Source organism: Chanodichthys erythropterus, chromosome 8 (genome assembly GCF_024489055.1).
Source record: "Chanodichthys erythropterus isolate Z2021 chromosome 8, ASM2448905v1, whole genome shotgun sequence".
Taxonomy (NCBI): domain Eukaryota; kingdom Metazoa; phylum Chordata; class Actinopteri; order Cypriniformes; family Xenocyprididae; genus Chanodichthys; species Chanodichthys erythropterus.
This window is the reverse complement of record NC_090228.1, coordinates 2,255,132-2,272,315: the sequence shown is the minus strand read 5'-3', so window position 1 is coordinate 2,272,315 and position 17,184 is coordinate 2,255,132.

Sequence of the window (17,184 nt, the reverse complement as noted above, 5' to 3'; positions counted from 1 at the left end):
AATGCGGAGAAACAATGGATCTGTGGTCTGCAGTATAAAGCATAACCTAAAGGTAGACTGAATCAATGCATAAGTAAGTGGCACGATATGCAGGCGGATTGGCTTAGTGTTAAAGATCTGCACTGAAAACCAAAAGATTGTCGGCTCAAACCCAAAAGGGATCCATGTACCTGATTGTGCACTTCAGATCACATTTGTACTCCAGTAGAATTGTCCCTGTAGCAAAATGCACCATAAATATTCTGTATAAGAAAGTGTCTGCAAAATGAAGAATAATAATGATACACCGCCAAAAAATGATCAGGTTTTTTTATTTTTTTTTTAACAGTACAAATATCTTAACTGCACTGGCAGATATTTGTTATTCTTTTAAGCATAAATTCACTTAATTTTTCATAAAACAACTTTATGTATCTTGATTTAAGAATTTTAGATATTTTACTGAAAAACAAGACAAAAATAATTTTTTGCAGTGTATGTATTTCATAATTTCTGAGGGGGTTGTTTAAATCTTTGGTCAAATTTTGCCTTAGCAAGCATCAATAATATGGTTATTTATTGTCTTAAATATGCAGATTGATGTGGCATCATTCAGCATTGAAGACTTCTTATTTTTTAGAGAAACATTTTAACAATGCTTATGCTTAAAAAAGGAATAAATGCCAATGCCCTAAGAAAACGTCTCTGGTTGCATATGCAACCCGGTTCCCTGACAAGGGGAGTGAGATGCTGCGTCGTGGAGTTATGGGGAACGGCATCAGCATGACTGGTGTCTGAAGCACATGTAAACAATCGCCAATTATCATTGGCAGATGACAGTCCATGACATCACAAGTGGAGTGCATGTGACTATAAAAGGGCTCCTGTAATACACATCATCAGATCTTTTGTCTGAAGGAGACGTGCAGGTAAGCCTGAAGCATGGCAACGAGACGCAGCGTTGCACGGAACAGGGTCGCATACTCAATCTGAGATGTTCCCTATCGAAGTGGAGTTGACACTATGGGGAACCAATACCCACTATGTCATGCTGAGGGGAATGCCTACCTCACTAAACATGCGCAGACATTAGTGGTCCTAGCATAAATTGACTCTACTGATTTCTTGGCCAAAGTCAGAGCAAGGGCGCATCCAATATAGCTCATATAGGCTGAATAGTGGCACCACTCCCTAAGTCAATATCTCCCAATACTAGGAGAGTGCCTCTAAATCCCTTGAGGGCCAATACACTCTGTGCAAACGCTGGATTCTCATCCCTCGGGAAAGAATGAAGCAAGGACAGCACTTACCGCGAATGCAATGCAAGGAATGCTTCCAGCTTTCATCTTACATGTGCATACAAACAAGCGGCTCCTGAAGACAAAAAAGCTAATGATTTGTTTACACATGCTTCAGACACCGGTCACGCTGATAGCATCAACTCTACAAGTTCCACTTCGAAAGGGAAAAAAACTTTCCCTTTGTATTAAAATTGAAATGTTTTATTTTTTTTCTTGCTTTCTTCCTCCTCTCTCTCTCCCTTTCATCCCTTACTCTTTATCTGGAACACATGTTCTACCCAGTCCTTCAGTCGATAGCACCAGTCTGCTTTTCATTCAATTTCTGTTGTTTTTGTAGTTTGAAGTGAAGAGCACTGCAGATATAAGTATGGACTTGTGTCACACTTCGACCTGATCGTTTCCCTCCCCCTTCGATTGCCCATAATGCACATTGCACCATAATCCACATCAGTTCCTGTCTGTGTGTGAAGGACTGTCTGTACTGAGAGTTTTTGTGCGTGCACTGGTAAGATAATTGCAGGCGAGTACAAGTGTTTGGTGTCAGTCTGTGTTACAAGGAGATGATAGAAAGAGTTGAGACTGAGTCACTTTCTGTTAATGCACTGCACCACGTGTGGGTGAATCTCATGCAAACAAGTCCAGGTCACATTTCACCTCATAACCAGGACAAAAAAATAAGCAATTATAAGACAATTTATGGGGAAAATGTGTTTGTTTTTAAGATAACTTGTGTTTTCTTTAAACACATTGTAGGGTGAACTTATGACCCAGACATGTGTATGTGCGTTCTTGTGTACTAAATATATATTTTATTAGTTCAGATGCGTGTCCGTACTCATGTGTATGTGCATTGCAGCATATTTGCCGCATTATTCCAACCCTAATCTCTTTATTTACAGTGTCGTAATTGTACAATGAATTGAACTCAATGCACTGAATTCAAATAGATTAGTTACAGCGATGCTCAGTGCCTGCAAGCTTTAATGTTCCCCTTTCAGAGCGACTTTTTACAAACAACTATAAACAGAAATTGCTGGGATATGGCAGAAGTAACTGCAGCATTTAATCATGCTGTGGCCTGCACTTATTGGCCACCGTTTCTGCTCATTTTTCTCATCCTGTGCAAACACCCTGCGTCGATCTAATGCTCTCTTTATTTCCACAGCTAAAACAGATGCTGAAGGACTTTTTTTCTTACATGTAGTCAACCTTAGACTTTAGACAACGTGTGATGGTTTGGAAGGTGTCTCAAAGACTGAAGCAAGTCAAAGAGGAGGTCAAGACAAATTGATCTTAAGTAAACCACACATGTGAACTCTTGACCACAGGTAACTGAAAACCACTTGATGGCTGTTGCTAAATGGACTGATTGGGATGGTGTCTTCTTCCACTTTCTTTTATCCACTGGATTCACGCTAGGTAAGTACACAGTGACATCTAGCTCAAGAAACAATCCCTGTTTACTGCTGATTGACAGAACTTTATGATAAGCTATGAAATGGTTGATGAAATCGTGAGTAGCACTGTGTGTGCTGTAAAGTGCAGGTGCTTTCACAATGGCGAGATTGATGCAGTAAACCAGTTATACTGCACTGTTTCACATATACACTAATAACCAGACAGACTCACTCAGTGTGGCGACTTCAGCCCACACACACCCACAACATGACTCTTTATCATTCTCTTGCTGTCACACACCCTCATATGCTTGCACATAGCACATACAGATTTGGACATTTGTTAGTAGTTTTGCTAAGTCAAGCATCACTGTTACTGTAACTCATACTTAGGGTTTGTTCAAATCACTAACCGTAAAGGAACAGTTCACCCAAAAATTATCCCATAATTTACTTGCCCTCAAGCCATCCTTGGTGTAGAAGACTTTCTTCTTTCATCCAAACGCAATCTGAGTTATATTAAAAAATATCCTGGCTCTTTCAAGCTTTATAATGGGTGTGAATGGTACCTTCATTTTTGAAACCCAAAAAGCACTTCCATCCATCATAAAAAGTAATCCATACGGCTCCAGAGTGTAAATGAAGACCCTCTGAAGCGAAGCGATGCATTTTTGTGAGAAAAATATCCATATTTATGACTTTATAAACTATAATCACTGACTTCTGGTTACAGCCGAGTTTTGGCGGAAGAGTGACCTCTGACCTCTGATAGGTAGTAGGAGTGGCATAGGCTTAGATGCCTCTTGTGGTTCAAACAAATAGGGCTGGGCAACAAACTCAAGCTCCTCATAATTTGTGACCTGGTATTTTGTTGTGCTCTATCCTCTGCGCTTCAACGTTCATCAGTATGTCATGTGTTTGGTCAGAGGTCACTCTTCTGCCGGAACTAGACCCGCGTACGGCCGTTACCAGAAGTCAGTGATTATAGTTCATAAAGTTATAAATATGGATATTTTTCTCACAAAAACCCATCGCTTCGCTTCAGAAGACCCACTGGAGTCATATGGATAACTTTTATGATAGATGGATGCCTCAAAATCAAAGGTACCATTCACTCCCATTATAAAGCTTGGAAGAGCCAGTATATTTTTTAATATAACTCTTGTGTTTTACTAAAAGAAGAAAGTCATATACACCTAGGATGGATTGAGGTTGAGTAAATCATGGAATAATTTCCATTTTTGGGTGAACTTACCCTTTAACTATTAACCTGTAGCATGTAACTTGCCTCACAGCATTTTTGTGGCAAATCCCTTGCAAACACCCTACCAACCAAATAGAAACGAAAACAAACAAACCTTGAATGCCACCCAGGAAATTCTAGCAACTGCACAGTAACATGTTAACCACCCTGAATACCTTTGCAACTGTATAGGAATGTCCTGACGTTCAACAAGCGAAAAACACTAAGAACAACTTAGAAAACTCATGGCAATGCCCAGGCAACTACTCAGAACACCATTCCAACTACATAGCAACAAGCTTAAACCACATAGGACACCTTAGAAACTGCACAGAAATGCCCTTACCAAGAGTGCTATAGCAACCATATTGCAACAAGCTAAAACACTTAGATCAACTTAACAACCATATAGCAAATGCCTTGGTAAAAACTCTGGAAATCATGTAGCAATTTATATGTTAGAACATCTTAGTAATTGACACCCTGACAGACACAAGGTAACAAGTTAACAACCACTTGGAACACCCAACTGTTAAAGAACACCTTGGCAACCACATAGCAACAAGTTAAAACCTTTAAAAACTACATAGCAATGCCTTAGCAACTAACAATTACACTATGGCAACTGCTTAGTAATACCTTGACAACCACCCAGGAAACGCCCCAAGCAACTGCAAGTTAAGAAATACCCAGAACACCTTTGAAATTGTATAGGAACAGCAACAAGTTAAAACACATAGCAATGCCCTAGCAACTACCCATAGGCGTAAATCATCGGGGGTCAGGACCTACCCCATCTGAGGGTAAAAAAAAAAAAATCATTAAAAACCACACTGTGTTTTGTAAATAATATAATGATATATACTTAAATAACTGTGTAAGTAGTAAAAATATACAAACTCAAATGGGGCAAAAAAAAACCTCCCCTTCTAGGCTTGCTGCGATAGTTGGTGTTAGCAGTGTTATACGCAGTGTTAAGCCACACACCAAGGTGGAAAAGAGGGGAAAACTCCAATGTCCTACACTAATAATAGACGTAAGGGCTTTTCTCTGTGTCCCATTCAAAAATTGCTCTTGAGAAATGTTGTGTTTATTGTCTCCAACTGTTATGAAATATACACCCATGCAACTACCAAGAACACCATAGCAACTACAGTATATTGCAAGTAGCAAAACACATCTTAGGAACAAAATAGGAACATGCTTACCAAACGCATAGCAGCACTGTAGCTGTGAATTTTGCATGTGCAAACACCACTCAGACTCCCTTAAGAAAATGTAAAAACCTTGTTTATATTGTCATCGATGTGCTATGGTTTTCTACACATGCACATTCCCTCACACTGCTGCTATCAAACACCCTTCCACTGAAGCATGCTGCAGCCTATTAGTGGCTATAGCACAGCAGCACTGCCAGAGGGTCTCTCTCTTACTCTCCATCTATGCCTCTTCTTCGCCATCGCCTGCGGGCACTAAAGCTGAGAAGCACAGAAGTGGGCTCTCTCCCAGACTGCAGCGGTGTAGGGAGCTCTACCTCTAACACTTAATTGTTTCCCCCAGTGGTTGTAATTGCATTCTCTCGCACACTTGTAATGACTGCGCATCTGTCACTGAGCCACAGTGCCATCTGCTGACAGCTTGAGTCATGAGCCTTTCAACAGAAAACCCAACCGTTCTACTTGTAATAAAAGTCAAGACAGTGAACGGCGTGACAAATGGCCCTTTTTGGCCAAAGATAACACTGTTTATTTACAAACACTCAAAAATATGCTGATCAAATGTTTCAGGACCGGAACCATTTGTCAGAATTATGATGTTTTGGGGAACGTTAGATTACATAATTCAATCTATCAGAGAGATATTGAATTGCATGCTGCTATCTTCTGTCTGAGAGCTGGATCAGAGTTTGAATTGGACAGACGCACTGCAGGCTCAGCAGGGCTTTGGGTCAGCGCCTGTCCAATTCGTATCCCATAATCCTCTCTGAGAAGCCCCTCCGGAAGGGCTTTGAGGTTGATTGGCATGTAGGCCTTGGATTACAAGTCATCCAGTTGATCAAATCTTGTAGTTCTGTGGTTAAGCCGCGCACATACTTAACGATTGTAAGGCCGATTTTGAATGTAAATTGATGCTTATGACTGATCGCGCTCAAACGTGTCCAGTCAGAGCCAGTTGCGTTCAGTCTGCGATTACAGTCGCTGTTCAAATTCCATGTGAGTATATAAATCGGCTCCAGTCGAAGGAAACAGTCGTTATGTGTGTTCAGTTCAGTCTTAGATTGTTTCAGCTAATCGGCTTTAGTGACACTTTTGAAGGCAAGATATCCTCTATTCACTACCATTATAAAGCTTGGAAGAGCCAGAATATTTTTTAATATAACTCAGATAGTCATATACAACTAGGATGGCTTGAGGGTTAGTAAATCATCTCTTAAAGTAGACATTTGAGAACTTTTTGTAAGGTTTTTTCAAGAATTGCACATTGGAACATTTTTATCTAAAGAAATTTCTTAACTTCTTTCTTCAAGTTTTTCATGAATCCGGCTCCTGAACCATAGAAAACACTTTATTTCACTGGTCCACTTGAGACATTCTACTAACTATAAGTAAGTTTGCAACTCCGTGTCAGCTGACTCTCATTAGAGTATTAGTAGACTGCTTAATATCTGCTAACACTTTATTTTGATGCTCTAACAGACATTCTACTGACTATAAGTAACTTTGCAACTACATCAACTTATTCTACTAACCCTAACCTAACAGTCTCTACTACAGTATACTAATACTGTAATGAGAGTTAGTTGGCATGTAGTTGCCAAGTTACTTATAGTTAGTAGAATGTCTAAAGTGGACTAGCGAAATAAAGTGTAACCGATTGATTTTTTTTTTTGACTCTCTGATCTCTGACAACTATCCTAGCATTGTGGTACTAGTTTTGCATGGATAAGCACAATGGAATTTCTGGTGATAATTAAAAAATAATAATTATAAACAGGGCTTGACTCTGATTTCAGCACTTTTTGCCTCCTCCGTTCACATGGCACAGCTTCCACATGAGACAGAAGAATGGCATCTTGTTTGACTTTGTCTTTGGCGAAATAGAGCTGTTGTTTGATGTATAATAAATCCAATTCCTTCAAAGTAACGGCACTGCACAAAGAACTGTTATGAGTGCATGATACAATTGCAACCAAGCCATTTCCACTGTAGGCTATTTTGCCTTATGACAGGCAAGAGTTTTGAGGTAAATAACGTTTTCTTCTGCCATTCAATGTTAGTAGGACAGGCTGATCCATTTCATCGTACTCCATCTTTTATTTTAAAAATCTCAATCTGAATCGATCAGCGCGCCGCTATATTGAAACCGCTCGAAATCATATGATTCGATTTGCGCCTTCTGATTGACCACAGACCACAAAAGGTATTGGACCCATTTGAATTCTGCACAGAATGCTGTATATTAAAGTGATATAAAGGACATTCGGAGGAGAGACGGTTAGAGATTAGAAGGAAACAGAGTGTGGCGAGCAGGGCGGGAGAGAGCCGTGAGGGAACGCCGTGAGGCCGGTGACGCGAGAGATAATGAGCTTCACCTGCGAGGCGCACCGGCCTTGAGTCTCTCACGGAGGAGCTCCGGCCTGCTCACCACAAAGAGGTTTTACAGAGTCTAACGGCTCTGGCCGAGCTGTAACATAAACAAAACGCTATTGGCTATTTTTAAAAAAGGGGCTGTTCGATTTATCGCCCTGCCTTCCTGTTTCAGTTGAAATTACGTCAACACATTGAATAATGCTGCGCGTTCCAACACTCTTCAGTGGGCCTTTAAATACAGCAGATTAGCCTTTTAGAGGTGAAATAAATCCAAACAGAGCTTTAAAAATGTTTCAATATTTATGTCACGCTTTTGTCTGCAACAGGATCAGGATCCTAATCCGTTGTCTTAGAGGTGTGGCGACAGGAGACTTTTTAATGAGGGAGTTTTTGATCTCGCACTTTCGTTTGGAGCAGTTGGTCGAATGCTGCCGTCACGTCAGGTTTGATGCTCTCTGTCTCGAGGGTCATACGTGCCGTGGCACTGGGAAACTTCATTTGTGTAATTGGCCATTAAAACTATTTGTTGAGAAAGTTAAAGCCAAACTTTACTGACATTATACACTGCTGGAGATGATACAGATGTCACTGCAAATCTTCCCTCATCTCGTCTTCCTTATTCATTCTCTGCGCCTTCCTCTCTCTCAGTCTTTTTCTCTCCAATCAGCAGTTTCACCACACACTGAATCGGAATGAACCATACTAAGGTGGCAAAGACGTGTTTTTGTCGCTAGCACCACTTTTATGAAATATGACAGGAAGGCTTACTGCAGAAAGAGTTATGATTTATATAACCATTCGCCTGGTGACTGGATTTCATATGGGCTATTGTAATATGCCACCGTTTTGTTTTCGTTTTATTATTTTTCTATCAAACATGATGAATTTTTCCTTCTGTGATGAATTGTTTGCCGTTTGCGGCAATATGGATATGAGGAGAGAATATTTCTGTAGTTTGGTGTGGATTTATTGCGTTCTAATTAGTATAGGACCGTTCAGTAATCCCGTCCCCCCTCAGTAAATATCTTGTTTTGATCCCACTTAGTCTTTCTTCGTATTTACTTTGTCATTTGACGTTGCTAAGACAAGCATCACTATACTTCTTGTACTTATGGTAAGGGATTTTAATAATCCTACAATTATTTCATTTCGATGCATAACTCGTCTCACACTGTTTCTGTTGTTGACATGAATGATACTTCAAATGCATTGCTATTCCTATTTGAATTTAAGAATTTAGCCTTTGGATGATAAAAATGGGTGAAAATTTTTACATTAAGGATGCATTTCTAGAGACTAGAATATGATACACACTTGACTGACTTGGGCTAGTACGCATCCACGTAGCAACCATTTAGAACACCCTAGCGACCCCCCCAAAAAAAGCACCCAAGACACCTTATAAACTGCAAAGCAGTGCATTAGAATCTATCCACAACGCTGTAGCATTACAATGGATAGCTCAAGCAAAGCTTAATGGAAGCTGGGGCCAAACTAACACTAAATCTTTGAGAAATACTTTGATTTAGGACTACAAGTTTGATTTTATTCCAGTTTGGAAACTGAATGTTCATCAATCTTTGGTCTTAGATGTCAAAACCACGTCATGTCATAACCATGCAGAAGGTTGAAATGATCTACGCCAACTGAAAATGCTGATATGTTTTAGTCTCAGACTGAGGGAGAATAAAGTGTCTCCAGTCATCCTCTCTGCTCCGTCTCTGTCTCATCTCAGTATCAGTGTGTGTATCATCCTTCAGCGCTGTCTGAGTCGAGCCTGCAAACCCAATGATAGCAGGCTTCCTGTACGGCTGCCAACACGCTCCCTGGCTCGGCTTCAGCCCTCAATTTTAGCCCTGTAATAGAGACGGTGTAAGTGTAATGCTGTTTTTTCTCTTTTTATAAGGGTCCTACATTCAACCAAGATGATAAGATTAGAAGTTAAAATTGCAGTCTTGTAAGAGAGTGTCAAATCTCTTCAGGTATGACACTTGAGGATTGACCAATGAGCACCATCATGTGGCCAAGTTTAAAAATACAACTTGAATGGGCTTTTTAGAGAGTAGATTGCTGTAACTTATATAGTTATATAGTAACTTACCTTACAATATATAAAAATAAAGTCATATTTTAAAAAGTAAACATTTTAATTTTTAAATACAATTTACTGTAAAATAAATTTTAAATTGTTTTTAAAATAAAACATTTATTGTAACTTAAATTATATTTAATGTATTAATGTTTATTTAAAGGGACAGTTCACCAAAAAAAGTCATCAGTTACTCACCCTCATGTTGTTCCAAAATGAAGATATGTTAAAGGTGCGCTAGAAGTTTTTTTAAAAAGATGTAATATAAGTCTAAGGTGTCCCCTGAATGTATCTGTGAAGTTTCAGCTCAAAATACCCCATAGATTTTTTTTTATTATTTTTTTTTAACTGCCTATTTTGGGGCATCATTATAAATGAGCCGATTCAGGGCTACTGGCCCTTTAATTCTCGTGCTCCACGCCCACGGAGCTCGCGCTTGCCTTGAACAGTGCATAAACAAAGTTTACACGGCTAATATAACCCTCAAATGGATCTTTACAAAGTGTTCGTCATGCATGCGTCGGATTATGTAAGTATTGTATACTGTTATATTGTTTACATTGATTCTGAATGAATTTGAGGCTGTGCTCCGTGGCTAAAGCTAATGCTACACTGTTGGAGAGATTTATAAAGAATGAAGTTGTGTTTATGAATTATACAGACTGCAATTTTTCAAAAATGAAAATAGCGATGGCTCTTGTCTCCGTGAATACAGTAAGAAATTATGGTAACTTTAGCCACAGTTAACAGTACATTAGCAACATGCTAACGAAACATTTAGAAAGACAATTTACAAATATCACTAAAAATATCATGATATCATCTATCATGTCAGTTATTATTGCTCCATCTGCCATTTTTTGCTGTTGTTCTTGCTTGCTTACCTAGTCTGTTGATTCACCTGTGCAGATCCAGACGTTAATACTGGCTGCCCTTGTCTAATGCCTTTCATAATGTTGGGAACATGGGATGGCATATGCAAATATTGGGGCTTACACCCCGACTGTTACGTAACAGTCAGTGTTATGTTGAGATTCGCCTGTTCTTCGGAGGTCTTTTAAACAAATGAGATTTATACAAGGAGGAGGAAACAATGGAGTTTGAGACTCACTGTATGTCATTTCCATGTACTGAACTCTTGTTATTCAACTATGCCGAGGTAAATTAAATTTTTCATTCGATGGCACCTTTAATGAAATATTAGAGATTTCTCTCCCTCTATTGACAGTTAAGCAACTACCACTTTGACTCTTTAAAATTCATAAAGAGATCCATATCCATATGAATTGAGCTGTTTAGTCCAACTTTTCTGAGAGACATGATCGCTTTATATGATTAACTTTTTATATGATTGAATTTAGGCTTTTATTCACATGTACACATTGATCAGCAAACATAAATGGAAGCTCAACCATACTTGCTTAACGTGCGAGAACAAACTTCAGTGGTTCTTGAGGAAGCTCAAACGTGCTGCGTAACATGAGAATGAACCTCATTGTTTCTAGAGGAAGCTCAAACGTGCTGCGTAACACGAGAATGAACCTCATTGGTTCTTGAGGAAAGCTCAAACATGCTGCGTAACACGAGAATGAACCGAAATCTAGGGACCGAAATCTACTGTTCTCTGCTGACTGTGAGTTTAGGCTGTAGTTGATGAAAGAGGACAGTAATGTATGGAAATATCTCTGTGCAGAGTTAGATATCGTTTTCCATCCATCTCTCTGTCTCTAACTCTCACAACTTCAATCCTTTCAGCCCGTCTTAGCCTTTTGCATCGTGCACACTGCAAAGACTTCTATCAATCACAAGGATTGATAATTATCCCTTTCAGAACAAACATTCATCTTTATGTGAAAGCACATTGGTAGTCAATGTTTATATGGTAACTGGACTCTATATTTGCAAAAATTCAGTCATCATTTACTTATGTCAATCCAAACCTGTATATTTCTTCCTTGGAACACAAAAGTTAATGCTAGGCAGAATGTCCTGGTTGCTCTTTTCCTTGGAAGTGAATGGTGACCAGGTGCTTCATGTGCTGTTGAACTTCATAAACGACAAACAAAAAGGCTTCTTCTGAAGCCATACGACAGGTTTGAGGCCTGATCTTTAGGCAATGGCACAACCTTCATCAAGGATTCAGTGGCATGCTTGATGAGCACTTGTTGTGGTTTCTCAGAGGCGATTTTGTTTTGGTTGACTGAAGAACAATAGCTCTTCTTTTCTGTCATCCGGTACTGAGTTCTCGGCTGCGCTCCAAATGGCTTTTGGAACGAGGTTGTGTGTGTATGTGAATAAAGGGAAGTGTGTTTCTCTTTGCTTTTGTCAGTTGTCAATATGTGTGAGTGTGTCAAATGCAAAAGGAATTGCCCTTGAGGAAGCAGTGAAAAACAGACAGCTCTTTTAAACATGGAAGTGTGTGCATGTCAGAAAGCGAAGAGTTTACAATGATGGGTTAGACTCTGACAGATAGATCCTGACGTACCTTTTCACCAGCACATATTGATTGAGTTTTTTCCCACTGCTGCACTGTGACACAAACCTCAGAGGGATTCTATTTTTCATCAGACCAGTTTGTACAATGTATGATAATGATAATCTCAGGTACTGTTTGTGTGCTTTATTTAATGTTAAAAGCGCCTAATGTGAGTTTGAAAAGCATTTTGCGTTACCTTCATAGCCGTATTGAAAGCGACAGTGGATTTACCTTTTACCTTGAAAATAAAGGAAAACTGTCAACTCAGTGTGAACAAACAAATCTGTTCTGTGACAAAGATTGTTTCAGTCACTCTGTATGTATTTTAATAATGGTATAATGGCGTTCAATGAGCAGCCGTAATTGAGTCAGTTAGCGAATCAGAGAGCTAATGGGCGTGGCTTGTGAATATGGAATAAATAATGTGACTAGACGCTCCGGGAAGGTTACCAGGCAACGTCAGCATGAGCTCAGCCTTTGCTATAGTAGGATACAGGTCGTATTTGGTCTGCGTATAATGTAAAAGAGTCTGCTTTCAGCATTTAAATGCTTCATTTATAAAATGTGTGTTGGTTATTAGAGAGCTGTAGCCTTACAAATCGCAATCAAGGCATTATTGACAATGATAGAAATGCTGTTTCAGGAACGCAGTGGGGGCGGAGTCATGACGTGGAATGAAGTGGGTGATTTTTTAATTGAAAGAATATATATTATATATATATATATATATAAATGCATACATAGGTACATACAAACACATATATTATATATGTATATGTGTATGTGTGTATATACACATATTTATACATATGGATCATACACACAAATACATATATATTATATATAAACCCGATTCCCAAAAAGTTGGAACACTGTACAAATTGTGAATAAAAAAGGAATGCAATAATTTACAAATCTCATAAACTTCATATTTTATTCACAAAGGAATATAGATAACATATCAAATGTTGAAAATGGGACATTTTGAAATGTCATGCCAAATATTGGCTCATTTTGGATTTCATGAGAGCTACACATTCCAAAAAAGTTGGGACAGGTAGCAATAAGAGGCCGGAAAAGTTAAATGTACATATAAGGAACAGCTGGAGGATCAATTTGCAACTTATTAGGTCAATTGGCAACATGATTGGGTATAAAAAGAGCCTCTCAGAGTGGCAGTGTCTCTCAGAAGTCAAGATGGGCAGAGGATCACCAATTCCCCCAATGCTGCGGCCAAAAATAGTGGAGCAATATCAGAAAGGAGTTTCTCAGAGAAAAATTGCAAAGAGTTTGAAGTTATCATCATCATCTACAGTGCATAATATCATCCAAAGATTCAGAGAATCTGGAACAATCTCTGTGCGTAAGGGTCAAGGCCGGAAAACCATACTGGATGCCCGTGATCTTCGGGCCCTTAGACGGCACTGCATCACATACAGGAATGCTACTGTAATGGAAATCACAACATGGGCTCAGGAATACTTCCAGAAAACATTGTTGGTGAACACAATCCACCGTGCCATTCGCCATTGCCGGCTAAAACTCTATAGGTCAAAAAAGAAGCCATATCTAAACATGATCCAGAAGCGCAGACGTTTTCTCTGGGCCGAGGCTCATTTAAAATGGACTGTGGCAAAGTGGAAAACTGTTCTGTGGTCAGACGAATCAAAATTTGAAGTTCTTGGAAAACTGGGACGCCATGTCATCCGGACTAAAGAGGACAAGGACAACCCAAGTTGTTATCAGCGCTCAGTTCAGAAGCCTGCATCTCTGATGCTATGGGGTCGCATGAGTGTGAGTGCGAGTTGCATGAGGGCAGCTTAAACATCTGGACAGGCACCATCAATGCTGAAAGGTATATCCAGCAACATATGCTCCCATCCAGACATCGTCTCTTTCAGGGAAGACCTTGCATTTTCCAACATGACAATGCCAGACCACATACTGCATCAATTACAACATCACGGCTGCGTAGAAGAAGGATCCGGGTACTGAAATGGCCAGCCTGCAGTCCAGATCTTTCACCCATAGAAAACATTTGGCGCATCATAAAGAGGAAGATGCGACAAAGAAGACCTAAGACAGTTGAGCAACTAGAAGCCTGTATTAGACAAGAATGGGACAACATTCCTGTTCCTAAACTTGAGCAACTCGTCTCCTCAGTCCCCAGACGTTTGCAGACTGTTATAAAAAGAAGAGGGGATGCCACACAGTGGTCTTGTCCCAACTTTTTTGAGATGTGTTGATGCCATGAAATTTAAAATCAACTTATTTTTCCCTTAAAATTATACATTTTCTCAGTTTAAACATTTGATATGTCATCTATGTTGTATTCTGAATAAAATATTGAAATTTGAAACTTCCACATCATTGCATTCTGTTTATATTCACAATTTGTACAGCGTCCCAACTTTTTTGGAATCGGGTTTGTATTTCTTTGCAAGTGCAGTGCGTTGGCAAAAACTCTGCCAACACGCTCTTCTGATTGGCTGTTATTTTTAATGGATTTTGTCTTGTCTCATATTCGCATTGCATCTGGTGTGGACAGACATATTGCTTGTTGCTGGAATCTTGTCGCATCGCATCTGTAGTCGCGTAAAGTGCTGTTGGATTCCTTATCATTAAACCTTTAATCCCGAAGTGTACCGCTGGCGGTACACCACCCCCTGCAAAAAAAAAAAATCATAATCAAATTACTAAGCAACCATTTTGATCAACTCTTAATGAATGCTGAGTAGTCCCTCTAAACCAGAGTTTCCTGCACACGCGTGACAGCTAGCTACAAAAACAAAATTAATAATCATATTTTTCAAAACTACTGCTTTGATCAACACAAAATAGGTGTCATTTGAAAGTCAATGAATGTCGCCAGTTTTCATAATTTATGAATTACTTTTTTGTACTATGTACTGCAATGTGTCAAAAACATCATACAGCTCAGATAGTCATTTGAAAGGTCTCACAGAGTAGATTACAACAAGCATAATTGTTTTTGGCTTTGACTAAACTTGAGCGAGTTTTTGTACGTGAAGCCATGTGAGACCCATATGTAAATAATATGTGTATGCTGCATTTGTCACGTTTTCACTCGTAACTTCATGAAACATGCTCCGACTGTGGAAAATGGCACATCATTATTTACAGCAGGTTCTCACGATTAATATGAGTCCACAATTCATTCAGCATCAACATAATCCAGTGAGTCTATTACGAGATATTCCTCATGACACATAAAACCCCACAGGCGCACAGATGCTAACTAAAAGATTTCACGTAGAATTTTCACTTATAACTTCATGAAACATGCATTGATTGTATAAAATGGCACATCATTACTTAAACTGAATGCTCCAGATTGAAATGAGTCCAAAATCAACATAATCTCGTGTTGATCACAAGATCTTCCTCAAGGGCTAAACAAATAGGCTACCTTGGTTTCAAATGCTGTAACTATCACCACAAAAAATTAAATTGTAAAATTACAATAAAAAATTATATATTATTTGTACTTTATCAGCAGTTTCTCAGCATGAATACATGTCCAATGTAATCAGTTTTTCTCTCTAAAAATGTAAAAAAATGTTCTATGGGACAACCTTGCTACAGTTTTGGAGTTATGAGTCTTTACTTTTGTGTATGTCACTCAGAAAAAACATTTCTAAAAATGCCTTCATGGCTTGAAGGGTTAAAGTAGGGACTCGAGCCATTTCTAGAGATCAGAATATCATGCACTCAAAGCTCCCATGACACCTTATAAACTGCTTAGCAATGCCTTAGAAAACATTGTGCCAGCAACTTTTATACTTGGATTTTTTTTTTTAATTTATTGTTATTTTAATTGGTGCTTAAATATTGCACTACTGTTTTGTAATATTGTTTTGCTCTTTGTTGCAGATTAGTGATTGAATGGCAAAAAAATGAAACGGTCAAATCCTGAACAAGCTCTGAGATGTATTTTCTGAGTCATCCAGAGCAATCCGAGAGGCCATTACCGACAGTCCTCTTCCATTCGCTCACCGCCACACTCACCACTAACTGCTGTCATCACGTCACTTCTCTAAGTGATACGCTGTTTCTGTCCTATTGTGTAGAGAATTGAATGGCTTTTACTCAGACTTCTACTGACCCAGTATGAGTGGTCATGTGACATCAGGTTTATTGTGCTGTCTTTCTCTATGATGCAGTTTCTGAACTTGTTTCATCCAGAAATTGTGTTTCAACATCAGTCTTTTAGAATATAGAAAATAGAAGCCTGGACATTTTGCTAAACTTCTGCGCTCCGAAGAAAGAAAAAGTCATTCTGGTTTGGAACTGCAAGACGGAGAGTAAATGATAAAAGATCTTCGTTTTATAGTAAACTCTGCCTGATTAATTGATTTGATTGATTGATTGATTGATTCACTCATTAATGCCAGCCCATATCTGTGATATTGTGCATCTAGCAGTGAGATATTGCTGCTGCTTGTTGGGAGATATATAAGTCATTCATCATCTCACGCTCATGTGGACAGCAGGTGATTGATCACAGTAATACACTGTCTCTGGGTGATTCGTGCTTCATTCTCACACTTTGGTAACCCTTATTCTGTTTAAGTATATTCACATTGTGTTAGACTTGCAGTACACCTGTCTTATGCTCTGTGAGTGTGTTTTAGGGTGAATATATCTTTCTGTCAGTTCTCACACTGCATTTTTTATGTTTATGCATTACTGTTTTAAACCACCAGGTGGCGCTTTAGATTGCTGCAAAATCTGTTCCACTCAAATTACCCACCCAGTTGCTTAGTGATACATACATCTGTGTTTAAGATGCTTTTTGAGCCTGTCATGTCTTCAGATTTGGATAGTTAAATCACCTCCACACATACAGTGTATGACAGGATGAGTCTATTTCTCTATCCAAACATGCAGTCCCAAAACAAAATTGCATAACACACAGAATATTATTTCAGGAGATATATCTTGAATCTAAGTGTTTTGGGCTTTTGTTTTCATCTAAATTTGGTGAAAATGCATGCTTAAAAGAATATGAAACGTTGCTATTTGGACGTTTTCAAGATGTTCTTTTGCAATGCAGGAAACTATCTTTTTTTTAAAAGGTTGTTTTGT